This window comes from Anopheles arabiensis, chromosome X (assembly GCF_016920715.1).
Source record: "Anopheles arabiensis isolate DONGOLA chromosome X, AaraD3, whole genome shotgun sequence".
In the NCBI taxonomy this organism is placed as follows: Eukaryota; Metazoa; Arthropoda; class Insecta; order Diptera; family Culicidae; genus Anopheles; species Anopheles arabiensis.
The window spans coordinates 26,298,266-26,313,247 of NC_053519.1; positions in this window are offsets into that span (position 1 = coordinate 26,298,266).

A 14,982-nucleotide genomic window follows, 5' to 3' on the forward strand; every position below is an offset into this window, starting at 1 on the left:
CCTTTCTCTTTATTTATTTGAATTCAAAAACTTTTTTTTTTCACTATTTTTCCTTTCGTGAAAGGTTTTCGTTGCCGCCTTTTAACATTAAATATGTTCCGGTAACCGTTGTCCTTGTCCTAATCCTTGCAGGTTTCACCGTATCATCACAGAGCTGCGTCAGCGCGCGGACACGTTCGCCAATGTTACGGCAGCTCGCTCGTCATCCGTGAGGCTGCTTCTTCGTTCGGCAAGCTGGGAGCTCGGCAGCTCGTCCCACGGGGGAGGCTGAGCCTCGACCTCCGCTTGCCGTTGCTCCAGCCGCCGCTGCCTCTCTCTCTGCCGCCGGTTAATGCGACGCCGCTCCACTTCCGCTGCAGATGGTGGTAGTCGCCCACGTCGTTGGCGACCCTGCGGAACAGCTCCTAGCACTCCGGCCCGACGCCTTTCCCGGTATTGGAGCTGCATAAAGTTACGCCGCAGTCGCCGCATCTCCATCGTGCGTGGGGAGGGAGGCAATCCCCGGCTGCGCGGGGGGAATTGGCGGCTCTGGAGGGCTGACCTCCTCCTCCTCGACCTCCCCTGTCGGCTCCGCTACGTCGTCGGCCGCGTCGTCATTGGCCGCTGCGCGTGCCAAGATAGCCGGGACGACCTCGTCCACGCCGAGCCGCTCCTGCCGGCGCCGCTGCCGCATCCGCCGGGCGCTGCGGTTGCGAACCTCTCGGCGTCGCATCAGCCGTCTCCGCTCTGCCTCCGCCATGTCCTCGGGCGGGCTGGATGCAGGAACTGGCTGAGCAGCCTCGGCGGCTGCCAAGTTTTGCTGCTCCTCCCGCCAGTCCTCCTGCAGAACGGAGAGGATCTGCCGAGCCGCTTGCTGGATGCGGTCCCACCACTCCGCACTCTCCAACAGGCGGCTGCCGAGGTTGTCCTCGTCGACGCCGTGCAGCAACTCCGCGCGAACATCCGCGAAGCGGGGACACTGGAACAGTACGTGGGCCACCGACTCGACCGACCCTGCGCACCTGGGACAGTCCGGGGATGGAGCGAACCCGAACACGTGCAGGAACTCGTGGACGAAGGCATGTCCACTGAGAACCTGCGAGAGGTAGAAATCTACCTCTCCGTGTTTCCGCCCCGTCCACAGGCGCACGTCTGGCACTTGTCGGTGGGCCCAACGTAAGTAGCGGCTGGTGTTATTCGCCGCCTCGTCGTCCCACTGTTGCTGCCACAGCTGCAGCGATGACTCCTTTTCCTCCTGGCGAATCGCCTCTCGACTGCTGTCCGGGCTTAACTGCAGTCGGTTGTAGCAGCGGGCGTCTTCCTTCACCAGGAGGTGGTAGGGCAGTTCTCCGGCTAAAACCACCGCTACCTCGCAGCTCGTGGAGTGGAAGGCGCTTGTGATGCCCTGAGCCAGGGGGCGCTGCACTCGATCCAATATCCGCCTGCACCACTGTAGGTCCGAGGCTTCCGCCCAGACGGGTGCGCCGTAGCGGATAATGGACGCGGCAACTGCGGCGAGCAGCTTCCGCTTGCTCACTTGGGGGCCGCTGTGGTTGCGCATGACGACACGCAATGCTCGCACCACACGGAGGGCCTTGTCCGCGACCATCTCGACGTGTGGGCGCCACGACAGGTGGTCGTGTAGCATGACCCCCAAGTAGCGGATCGACCGCTTCGAGCGCACTTCCACTCCACAGATGTTCACAGGGATGTTTTTGTATCCGCTTCGCTTGCTCGACACCATCAGCAACTCCGTCTTCTCCGGCGCCAGGGAGAGTTTGTGCCGCACCATCCAGCTGTTGACCGCTGCCACCGCTTCCTCCGCAATCGCTGCTGCGTGTTCAGGAGTTGTTCCCGCTGCCAGGATCGCAAGATCATCGGCGAATCCCACGATGGAGGCGCCCTCAGGGAGCTCTACGGCTAGCACACCGTCGTACATTATGTTCCACAGTGTGGGGCCCAATATGGACCCCTGTGGAACACCTGCCGATACTCGGCGGGTAACCGGCCCGTCCGCCGTGTCGTACGTAAGCTCCCTGTCGGCGAAGTAGTCCTGCAGTATGCGGCACAACTGCACCGGGACTCCCTTCGCCTGGAGCGCCTCGGCGATGCTCTGCCAGCTAGCCGTGTTGAACGCGTTACGGACGTCAAGGGCCACAACCATGAGGCAGCGCCGGTCACGGTTGTTTGTCCTGCCAAAGGACTTCGCCCTTCGTCCCGCGTCCACGACTTGCTGTATGGCCTGCAGAGTCGATCGCCCTCGCCGGAATCCGAACTGCTGCTCGGACAGTTGCGGACTCTCTGGATCCTCGATATATTCGTTGAGCCGGTTCAGCAGCAGCCGCTCCAAAGCCTTGCCCGTATTATCGAGCAGGCAAATCGGGCGGAAGGACGACGGCTCGCCCGGTGACTTGCCCGGCTTTGGCAGGAGCACCAGTCGCTGCTTTTTCCACGGCTGCGGAAAGCAGGACGTGTCCAGGCACTCCTGAAACACCCGACGGAAGGGCTCCGGTTGCTGCCTGAGAGCAACCGTAAGGGCGGCGTTCGGTACTCCATCAAGCCCAGGAGCCTCCCGCGGGTGCATGCTGGCTGCTATTTGATCCAGCTCGGTCAGGCCGATCGATCGGAGCGGCGCCATGTTGCCAACTCGGAGATCAGGCCACTCTACCGGCGGATGAACCGGGAACAAGGCGTCGACAATTCGCCGCAGTTCTGCTGGATCGCGTTCCGGGGCTGAGCGGGCCGCCTGGAACCAGTGAAAGACTTTCCGGAAAAAGTTTCCGGTTTCGTCCTCCCTGATCGACAGCAAGAACCGGTCGAACGCCTCGTTCTTGCTCACACGAATAGCCTTCCGAAGGCTCTCCCTGGCAGCTGCGAGTTCCGTTTGGAGCTGTTCGTTGGGCGGAATGGTCCTCATCGCCATTTGCTCCTTTCTGGAGAGTTCTTCGATCATCGTCTGGATCGCCGGAGTCCACCAGTAAGCTGGCCGACCTGTGTGGTCCAGCGCTGGGAAGACCCGCGACATCGTCTCGTCGCAGACTCTGGTCAGCGACTCGACCAAGCTTTCGACGCTGTTAGCTTGACGGGCGAACCCAGTCATGGCCAGCGCTTTCTCGAAAAGCTGGGAGTCAAACTGACTGGTCTTCCAGCGCGTACCGGCATTGCTTACGCGAGCCGGGCGCTGTCCGCGCCGTGTTGCCCGATCCCTCGATGATGGTGGACTCACGCCAACCTCGTACCGGACGTAACGGTGATCACTGAGCGTTACCACGTCGGGAACGCGCCAGCCTCGGGCGCTGTCCTCGCGCGGGTCGAGACGGCTGATCACACTACTGGCGAACGTAACGTCCGGTCGGCTGGGCGGAAACCGAGTTGTGTCCGCTCGGTTCCCCTTGAACGTTGGCAGACAGTCTGCCTTGTTCAGTAGCACCAGCCCGAGGTTGTCCGCCAACTGGAGAAGCTCCAAGCCCTTCGGGCAAGTCCTGCTGCTTCCCCAGTCCAGGTGCATGGCGTTGAAATCGCCGGCCAGGAGAACCCGGCTGCACCCGCGGACGATCAGGTCGATCTTTTCCATAGTGCTTCGAAACTCTGGGACTCCTGTCTGCGGCGACACATAGCAGCTCACCACAGCGATTCCACCGACGTCGGCCGCAACCACACCGAGGGTCTGACGGTGCCTGATACGCTGTATCGGCAGCCGGTTGCCGTTGACGACGATGGCAACCGTCTTACTCTCGTCCGTTACCCAATTGCCGTTATTGCGCGGTACGCAATAGGGCTCGGACAAGAGCAGAACGTCAAGACCCTCGGTGGTCAACACATGCAACGCCAGGTCCTGGGCGTTCTCGCAATGGTTGGCGTTGAACTGCAGGACGTTCAACATTGTGGTTGCGGGCCTGGGCACATGGGGGCGGCGATGCGGTGTGGGCCGCCACAAACGATGCACTTCGGATCGCAGGTGCATGATGCCGCGCGATGATCCGTGGCTCCGCAGCGCAGGCATAGGCCGGAACGATCCACGCCGGCGCAGTCTGCAGTGGTGTGTCCACGCTCCAAGCAGCGGAAACAGCGAACCGCGCTTCGCTGCTGTTTTGGCGCGCTGCGCACCAGGCACGCCGAGTATCCAACAAGGATACGTTTGTCCGCCAGAAGGTCAGCGTCCCTCCGTGGAAGTCGGACACGGGCACGCTGCGTCCCATCACGACGCTCCCACAAGGACGTGGTTGCTGCAACTACTGTGCGTTCCAGCGCCCGCTGCAGACCGCGTTCCACATCCTCTTTTGTGGCCAACATATCGATGCCGGTAATCATCACCTCGGCCATCTCCGTGATGATCCGGCCAGTGGCCAGATCACCGACCTCCTCCTGGATGCGCTGCAGCAGCACAGCGGCATCTGCATCCTTTTTGAGTGTAAGGCGAAGGAAGTCGCGGGTCGTGCGGTAGCCCTGATGCACGTGCTTGTTCTCCTCCGCCAGGCGCTGATTCAGGCGGATCTTTTCGAAGAGCGCCTTGTAAGAGCAGCCCTCGGCCGGCTCAAAGATGAGCTGGTCCTGCCGAGGGCGTGCTGGACGTCGTCGCTCCTGGTGCAACTGCTCGCTACGCTGCGCCTGTACAGCAGTAGGCCGCTGCTGGTGTTGTTGCTGCTGCTGTTGTTGCTGCTGCCGACGCTGTTGCTGCTGCTGCGTGCCGGCGACCGCCTGTCGCTGTGGCTGCCGCTGCTGCTGCTGTTGTTGCTGCTGCGAGCCTGCGACCTGCTGTCGCTGTGGCTGCCGCTGCTGCTGCTGTTGTTGTTGTTGATGCTGCTGCTGGTTTTCCTGCTGCTGCTGCTGCTGAGGGGGCTGCCGGGGTTTCCCCTTAGCCATGCCACGATATTTGCGGCGGACGACCTCAGCGAAGCTGGGCTGCTCCACTTGCCGGATGTCTTCTCCCGTTGGCACCTGGTAGGCCGGGAGCGTAACCGCCGTTGTCACTGACGGACCAGGTTGTGCTTGCTGCTGTTGCCCGCGTTGCCAGCAGAGCTCCTGGCGCAATTGCTTCCCTAGATCGCGGATCTCGGCCAGCAATGCATCTCTCTCCTTCTTTGCGTCCGCTTCGGCGGAAAGCCTGGCCTGCTGCGACTCCGCAAGCTGCTTCTGCAATCCCTCAACAGTGGCCTGGAGACCTGCTACCGTCTTCATCAGTTCCGCCTTCTCCGCCTTCTCCGCCTGCAACATCAGGTGCAGACGAACCTCATTTTCCTCGTTCGAACGTGCAGCCAGGGTTGTACGTCCAGTGTCAATTTTGGCTGACACTGCGGTTTTCTTCTGAACCGCACCCATGCCACAATCGACGGATGGCTGCCGAGGCCTCAAACTGCGATTTGGGAGTTCCATCTTCGTGGTAAACTCCCTTGCGGGTCAAGATAATCCTGGGGATTGATATGACCCCGTGGGGTCGAGATGACCCCAGGGATGCTGCGCCGCCCAGCTGCTGTGATTCTGGCCCCTTCCCAGAATTTTCCGCACACTTTTTTTAAAAATCGGGCAGTTTTCAAGCAGTAACGGTAAGTTCAAATTTTTGTCCCCTGGGAACTGCTCGCCGATAAAATTTTTGTCGCCTGGGTATTGCTTGTCACTCAGATGTCATCACAAACTGTCAAAAATTTTTTCACGATTTTCACTATTTTTTTGATGGGATCGTTCGCATCGAAACTAACCCAACGGTGAAAACCGCACACAAATCCGACCAAAACTCGCGAAGTTATTAGCGATTTTCTATTAAACACCGTTTCCCGGAGACACGTGCTCCGGCGGTAGCACCCCCGACACTTTTTTACCACGTTGTTTTTCGGCGATTTACGTCCGTTTTTCGTCCGGTTTTTTGCAAACACTCGATCACGGGCACGAACACTACCGTTTCCGGCCACTTTCGGCGCTCGTGGACCGGAATTTTATACGCACTCGCGACACACATATACTGTTGTTGTTGTTGTTGTTGTAAATCCTTACGCAAATTTTCCGCACCTTATTTTTCGCGAATTTTCGCCGGCAAACACTGTTTATCGGCTAAAAATTGTTAAACACCACCTGATTTATGGATTTCACCGCAAACCGTGTTGAAAAAGACTTATTTAACACATTTTTTGAGCGAAAATAGTTCCCCATACAAAATGTATGGGGGAATGTTTATCATATTTTTTCCGCGTTTTTGCACCGATTTTCATGCGGTTTTCGTTCGTTGCACTTTAATTCACTCTTATGAACGATTTATACTCCAATTTGGGTCCCTCCAGGCAATTTTTGCACAAAAATTTCTATCTCCACCGCGGAGCAAAACACACCGTGACCGTACTGGGTGACTGCTCGAATGTCACTGCAAGCTCCACTTCTTGTGGTGCCCTTCCGTCAATTCCTTTAAGTTTCAACTTTGCAACCATACTTCCCCCGGAACCCGATTTTGGTTTCCCGGAAGCTACTGAGAGCACCGAAGGTAGGTAGCGTCTCCCAATTGCTAATTGGCATCGTTTACGGTTAGAACTAGGGCGGTATCTAATCGCCTTCGATCCTCTAACTTTCGTTCTTGATTAATGAAAGCATCCTTGGCAAACGCTTTCGCTTCTGTGGGTCCTACGACGGTCTACGAATTTCACCTCTCGCGCCGTAATACCAATGCCCCCGACTACTTCTGTTAATCATTACCTCTTGGTCTATTACAAACCAACGAAACCACTCAGACCGAGGTCATGTTCCATTATTCCATGCAAAATTATTCTCGGCCAACGCCGGCCCCGGAGGACCGGACGCTTTGAACTAGCCTGCTTTGAGCACTCTAATTTGTTCAAGGTAAACGAGAGTTCCCGGGCACCATGAAGCTGGGTCGAACAAGACCTTGACCGACGAGGTCGCGGCGACAAGTCCTGACCCGTCACGGAGTAGAACGCCCAGGTACACCATTGTGAGTCGCAGCCGCGAGCGCGTACACGGACGGTCCCAACCGAGAGGCCGGGCGCCCGCGACGGACGCGAGTCTGGACGGGGTATCAACTTCGAACGTTTTAACCGCAACAACTTTAATATACGCTAGTGGAGCTGGAATTACCGCGGCTGCTGGCACCAGACTTGCCCTCCACTTGATCCTTGCAAAAGGATTTATGCTCAACTCATTCCAATTATGGACCATCGTTAGAGAGGTCCATATTGTTATTTCTCGTCACTACCTCCCCGTGCCGGGATTGGGTAATTTACGCCTGCCATTTCGCCTTGGAATCGAACCCTGATTCCCCGTTACCCGTCGCAACCATATTGTTATTTCTCGTCACTACCTCCCCGTGCCGGGATTGGGTAATTTACGCGCCTGCTGCCTTCCTTGGATGTGGTAGCCATTTCTCAGGCTCCCTCTCCGGAATCGAACCCTGATTCCCCGTTACCCGTCGCAACCATGGTAGTCCTCTACACTACCATCAATAGTTGATAGGGCAGACATTTGAAAGATCTGTCGTCAGTCGCAAGCGACCGTACGATCGGCATCCTTATCCAGATTTCAACTCAAAGCGCCCGGAGGCGATTGGTTTAACTAATAAGTGCACCAGTTCCGCCGACCCGGAGGCCAACAGTCCCGGCATAATGCATGTATTAGCTCTGGCTTTTCCACAGTTATCCAAGTAACTGTTTGGATGAGGATCTTGTAAATTATAGCTGTTATACTGAGCCTTATGCGGTTTCACTTTCTAGGAAGCTTGTACTTAGACATGCATGGCTTAACCTTTGAGACGAGCGTATATCACTGGTAGGATCAACCAGAATTCGAGTCAATTGCTTGAACACGAACTACACTCTTGATCACGCGAGGCGCAAGTCCCCCGTGACCACCGAGATTTGTTCTGTGACGCCGGATGCATTGCACACGGCTAGCGGATCTACTCTCTGCACTGCGTCGGGTGTTCCTACGTCTGTCTGGAGACATTGCTAGGCCAGTACGGCACTCTGCGCACTCTTGCTTGTCCTCTTCGAGCGACGGGCCTCTAAGCGGGGTTGTATTCCGGTACGACACATCGACTGGTACACATTGCACGCACTAACGATCTCTCTGCACTGAATGGAACTCATTCATAACCACCGTGACGGGAGACTTTGCTAGTACGCACGATACTCTGCGCATGTGCACATGTTTTACAACCCAACCAACTTAAGCACCTAGGGGAAGTTGTGATGCCATCTGAACACCCACCGACTGATGCATTGAACGGCTAAAGTTGACCTTCAATCCGAACTGGCACTTTGCGGCGTGGAGGCAGTTGCGCGACCACTCCTATCCCAAACCAACAAAGCATGGTGTATCCTAAGCGTTCGGTACAAGCACACCACGACGGGACACATTGAACGGTTCAGCGATCTCTCCGCACTAGTGGAAGAACTCCAACGTGATACGGGAGACATTGCTCTAAACCGAACGGCATCTCTGCGCGTTTACTTGACGCACCCCAAACTTGGTCAACTGTTGGACTTTTTCGTAATCACGGCGGGACACATTGAACGAGCTCTAACGGATCTCTGCACGCATGGAACATGGTGGCGGGAATCATTGCTAGAACCGAACGGCGCCTCTGCGCGATGTACAAAGCTCAACAGGAACCTCGTATCGGCTGCCGAGCCGGAGCTTGAACAACTTGGACTTTCACCTCTAATTTATATCAACTCACCACTCCCCCGAGGGATCCGCAGAATTGCTTCTGGGTCCCGTATCGTTATTTGCGATTCGTGTTTGCATTACACTACATTGAACTATTCCAACTTGTTTATCCGCATGGCGAACATTTGCTGCATAGAACATTTAAGTTCCACTTCGCTCTCCCCTACGTGGGTCTGAGCTTCGCTCTCAGGGAAAAAATATGCCACATTTGGTAGGGAGACCCGGTTTCATCACGCTTTGTGCCCTGCACCATATATACCCTCATAAATTTATTCATTGGATTAGATCCAAGGAACACCAGATCATGCACCACTACCCATAATAGCTCATCGAGCTTAGCGTGAATCCTTCGGGTTTCCCTAAGAAGTTCGATTGGTCTTGCAGAGTTTAAAGACAACGAAGCTTAGTTTCAAGCAATGGTTAATATACGCGTATTCAAAACCCTTAGCTGTTACAACTTTTTTACTAGAAACCATCACGACGAAGTCTTTGGGTCCGTAGACCCGTGATGTACTGCTCCAGGGAACGTTTTGATAGGTTGGAAGCTCAAAATTATAGGTTAAAATCATCGGCAGAACTCACCAGACACCACTTTTGCTTCATTAGTTCGGACTATAGGCATACGACGATTTTTATCGCGGAGGGGACGTATGACCCAAACGGGGGCTTAATGACCCACTGCCACTGCAAACCATGCTCCTACGACTAAATAGAGGTAAAAACTACGATTTGGTGCAATCTTCATGTTTGACCTCGTAGCAAGGTACCCTCCCTATAGTAGGCAATGAGCAAATGATCATAATCCCAGGAGGGCAAAAAATGGGAACCCGAAAGGAAAGCGCTGTTGGCACGCCTAAGCTGCTGGCCCGTAGAGTAAAAATGGTACCCCCAACAAAGTTGTCGATTGACATTCTGATTGCACTTTTTATCATCTAGGGTGCGTTCCTTACACGTTTTGAGGTGTTTTAGCGAAAAACATGTTTTGAGCCACACGAGCTCTCCGGCCCGTTCGGTGCACATTTTTGAAAAAAGCTAGGAGCTGCCCCTAGGTTCGGGGTGTCACAAAATATTGAAAAGTGGTCAAAAACCGCTATCCAGAATCGGATGTAGAATCATTAGACGAACTTAAAATTGTTCTACGACCAATGTCTGCGACGTTTAGTATTCAAGATATGGCCCGCCCTAGGTCTGACCTGGCATTTTCGTGAAAATTTAAAGCATGGCCATAGGGACGGGTAAAATAGCTATTTTGAAGCAAAACCCGTCTGACTTTAAATGGCCATAACTTTTGAAAAACAAGAGCTAGGGTGCGTTCCTTACACGTTTTGAGGTGTTTTAGCGAAAAACATGTTTTGAGCCACACGAGCTCTCCGGCCCGATCGGTGCACATTTTTGAAAAAAGCTAGGGAGCTGCCCCTAGGTTCGGGGTGTCACAAAATATTGAAAAGTGGTCAAAAAACCGCTATCCAGAATCGGATGTAGAATCATTAGACGAACTTAAAATTGTTCCACGACCAATGTCTGCGACGTTTAGTATTCAAGATATGGCCCGCCCTAGGTCTGACCTGGCATTTTCGTGAAAATTTAAAGCATGGCCATAGGGACGGGTAAAATAGCTATTTTGAAGCAAAAACCCGTCTGACTTTAAATGGCCATAACTTTTGAAAAACAAGAGCTAGGGTGCGTTCCTTACACGTTTTGAGGGGTTTTAGCGAAAAACATGTTTTGAGCCACACGAGCTCTCCGGCCCGCTCGGTGCACATTTTTGAAAAAAGCTAGGGAGCTGCCCCTAGGTTCGGGGTGTCACAAAATATTGAAAAGTGGTCAAAAAACCGCTATCCAGAATCGGATGTAGAATCATTAGACGAACTTAAAATTGTTCTACAACACCTCAGTCCGACGCCTCGTATTCGAGATATAGCACTTTGTAGGTCTGACCGAGCAATTTTGTACTGAAATGTATGGCGGACATGTTATTCATTAAACAACATTAACTTGCATCGTGCCCTACTTCATCGGCACAGCTACTATCGACTATCTATTGTTGAAATAGATTGAGTTTGACCATTTTAGCTCTTTTCTTATGCCGTGCACCAACATTGTGTACCGATCAGGGAAAGTACACTACGTACGCGTTCATGGATGTCTATGTTGGTACAAGTTGCCGGTCGGAATAGCAGTGCACCAAAACTGTGTACCGATCAGGAAAGTACAAGACGGAGGGCGCAGCCCGAGCGTACGCGTTCATAGATGTCCATGTTGGTACAACCTACATGTACGTACCTTGTTTTTGTATCAAAAGTTCCAATAAAGTGTTTGTATGCTTAAAATGCTTATCTCAACCGGTCACCTTTTGGCCTGCCCTTTTATAGACAGAAACCTAGAACGATACTCGCGATGTTTGTGTTTTTCCATTCGGCCGGGACGACGAAATGAGCTCTGTGCACATCGTGCAGAAAACTGTCTCCTCCTCGTATGTTTTTGTCCCTCCACGCATATAATCACCCACATTTGTGTTCAACACGGACGGCGCAGCCCGAGCGAACGCGTTAATGTTTATGTTTGTGCACACTAAAGTTACAATCCTAGGATTTGGTTATTGCGTCGCAGTGCCCGACCGTCGCGGACACCATTCTTGGACAAAAGTCCAAGTACGTAGAGTACATTCCCTAGGTATGTGCCCGTTCGTGACTTTCGTTGCGTGCTTACAGACACGCTTGGGTATGTTTACCATACAAGGTTTACTAGGAAAACCTGGGAAGGACGCTTGCCCTCCCGTCGCGGACACCATTCTTGGAAAGAAGTCCTGGTACGTAGCGTTCTTTAATGTACTTGATCAGTTTGTATTGCATTTGCTTTGTGCCATTGACTTTTGCTAATGCTCACTAAGGGGTGTTCGTTTGCGATGTGTATGATAAGCAACTGTCTATTCTAACCAGCAGTTAATCAACACTTTTCACCCAAATCATAGGAACGTAGAGTACTTTCCCTGATCGGTACACAATTTTGGTGCACCTCAAACTTCGCCAGCACTTTATCGTTACGTTTTGTGCACAACCTTGGGACGTGGTGTAAGTTTCATCATTGTTATGTTTGATTCGGTTTATTATGATTGAAAAATACGCTACGTCCCAGAAATCTGAACTCGAATACTTTTGCCACGTTGCGCAAAAAGCTACTGAGCAACTCCAAGCCGTTTACCGATTTATAATTTAATTTTCGTTATTAGTTTTAAAAATACGCTAAGTCCCAAAAATCTGAACTCGAATACTTTTTCTATGTGCCGCCAAAAGCTACTGAGCAACGCCTAGGTTGGTACATCTTTGGTACATGGAGTGTATGCGTGCAGGCGTACTGCCGTGCTGGACCGGAAAATCGCACTTGCTACTAGAACGTAGAGTAATTCCCCTAGATAGGTGCTTTTGCATGCCTCTGTTCGACGTCCATGCAACTTGGAACGTGCGACACACGTAGCTAGGCTTCCCCAAACATATTCCCTAGGGTAGCACCAAATTGCACACTTTCAGGGGTATATTTTGGTACGGTGTACTGTGCATGGTACAAGTATCATTAGCTCGTGCAATTTATTTTGCATCAAGTTGCGATTGCTGGTGCGTCGAGATAGGAGTGTTTCGCGACTTTTGCCAAGCTTTGGTGCCATTTGGTGAATAATTAATGTTCTAGCCACAATAAACGTGCCACATAATGCCAATAACGAAAACGCCATTTTCAAGGGACTTCCAGTCAAAATGTTTGCAATCAGCGCTTTCCTGTCGAGTTCAGGATTTGGGACTGAGCGTTTTTTTTTCACGATCCAATCAAACGACCAGTTCGTGAATAAACAATTCATACAACAGTGCATCCCTTCAAAGTAGAAAAAAGCCGAATGCTAGGGAGCTCCAGTCAAAAACGCTGTCATTGGCGCTTTCTTCTCGAGTTCAGGATTTGGGACTTAGCGTTTTTTTCACGATCCAGCCAAAAGACCAGATCGTGAAATAAACAATTAATACAACTGTACTAGTACATCTCTTCAACTGAAGCAAGCGCACCATACATGACCCGTACGCTAATCATCCAAGCACATGACACGTCAACTAAGTCAACACATGATACAACTTGGAAAACTGACGGGTAAGTAGGTCATCTCGTACACGACGACACACCGACCAAACCAGGTCAACACGTCACATGCACAAGACATCCTACTACCAAGGCCGACCACCTCGACACACGACCTGTTAACCGAACATGGTCAACACCATCATGTGCAAGGCAACCGGGCCAAACGGGTCAACTTATACAACTTGTAACGAGCATGTGTAAGCTTACTGGTGTGGTCCGCACGGTCCTCACATCAAGACAATCAAGTCGAGAACGAGGCACGCCGACAAGCTCATTAGTGTTAAGTGTCCTTCTCCATCCTATGTCAAGTCACTCGTCTGACACGGAAGTAGCCAACTCTTGTCCACTAGTATAAAGGAACGGTCTCCAGACCAGGTCAAGTCACTCGTCTGACAAGGAAGGAGCACGCACCAAGCTTCACCAGAGCACGGTACCACGGTCCCCAGACCAAGATGGTTAGTTACGCCAACGAGGAAGGGGCACGCGTTCCCTTGCTACACTCAACTTAGTACACTCATGCTCTCACAAGAGTATCCCCTGTGTCGACGTGGTCCCCAGACCAAGACGAGCTTGCGCACATCGAGGAAGGGGCACACGGACAAACCACCAAGCATGGGTCGCCTGAGAGGATCGATGCGAACGCATCTCTACAACTCGCAGCTCCCAGCCTGAAGTCCCGTCGTTTGCGGGCGGTTGATAGGTGTCGAAACTAGGTATATCCACGTTGGGCAGAGCTCAAGCCAACGGCGTTCCCAGTTACGGTACTAACACGTGCAGCGAACTCCACTCATTGCGGCCTAGGTATAGCGGGATGAGACGCCGGGCTGCAGACGCAGACTCCAACGGATCTCAGAGGGTTGTTAGGCCCGCTAGCTTCCGAACACCTAATGGGTTTGAGAAGCGCTATCAGCTCGGATTGGCTACGACCTTAGAGGCGTTCAGGCATAATCCAGCGGACGTAGCGTCATACCAAAGTCCGGTCGGACTAGTATTGAGCCAGTGGTCCGTACCTGTGGTTCCTCTCGTACTGCACAGGAATTCCGTTAAGATAGCGACTATAAGCACACACCAGTAGGGTAAAACTAACCTGTCTCACGACGGTCTAAACCCAGCTCACGTTCCCTTGAAAGGGTGAACAATCCTACGCTTGGTGAATTTTGCTTCACAATGATAGGAAGAGCCGACATCGAAGGATCAAAAGCCACGTCGCTATGAACGCTTGGCGGCCACAAGCCAGTTATCCCTGTTCGACTGCTGGCAGGAGGAATGGGATGCCGACGCACTGCAACAGGATGCTAGCCGGCACACGCGGTGGACGCACCGTGTAATTCCATCGGTCGGCGACTGGCAGTCTAGGAAACATGGAGATATGACTTTCCATCTGGCACAGGTTTTGTCCGGACACGGATTTTCCGTGACTACTTGTGCCACAATGGATTCACGTCGTCCCCAGACTGCCAGTTGTGCGTCGGCGTCCCAGAAACGGCGGAGCACGCGTTCTTCGAGTGTCCACGATTTGCTGCGGTACGTCAGGAGCTACTAGGCGAGGGGGTCCAGACCCTGTCTGTCCTGACACCCTCCAGCGGCATTTGCTGCGCGATGCCGAGAGCTGGAGCCGTATATGTGAAGCTGCTAAGCAGATAACGGCCCAGCTGCAGCGAGCGTGGGACGAGCGGGCAGCACTGGCGGTTCACGTCATCGAGCACCATACCGACGACGTGATTCAGTTAGAGGCTCAACGCGCCGAAGTGCGACGGGCCCGAAACGTGAGACGAAACGCCAACCGGCGAGCAGCAACAGCACGTCGGCGGGAAGAACGTCGAGCTGGACTTCCCCAACCCCACCGGCTTCACCACGCACCGCTCAGCGACGTGCAGCGCTTCGTGAACGGCAAGCGCGGTTTAGAGAGAGAGGCGAAACCGTCGGCTCCTCGGAGTGTCCAGCCGGGCAAGAAGCGATGACGATGACGGCCGAGCAATCGCGGAACACGCTGACGGACCGTCTCGTGAGACATCGCAACAGGTGGAGGAGGCTGCAGCAGTAGTCGAAGACGGTGGCCTAAGCGCTGCTGAACAAGTGGCAGCGGTCGAGGCGGAAGTTGCCTCCCGCTAGATTCACAGCGCTGCAGTAGAAGCAGCGAAAGCTGAACCAGAAGACTCCGACTGGAGTACGATAGGAGTAAAAGAATTTTAATTTATTTGAATTTGAATAAAA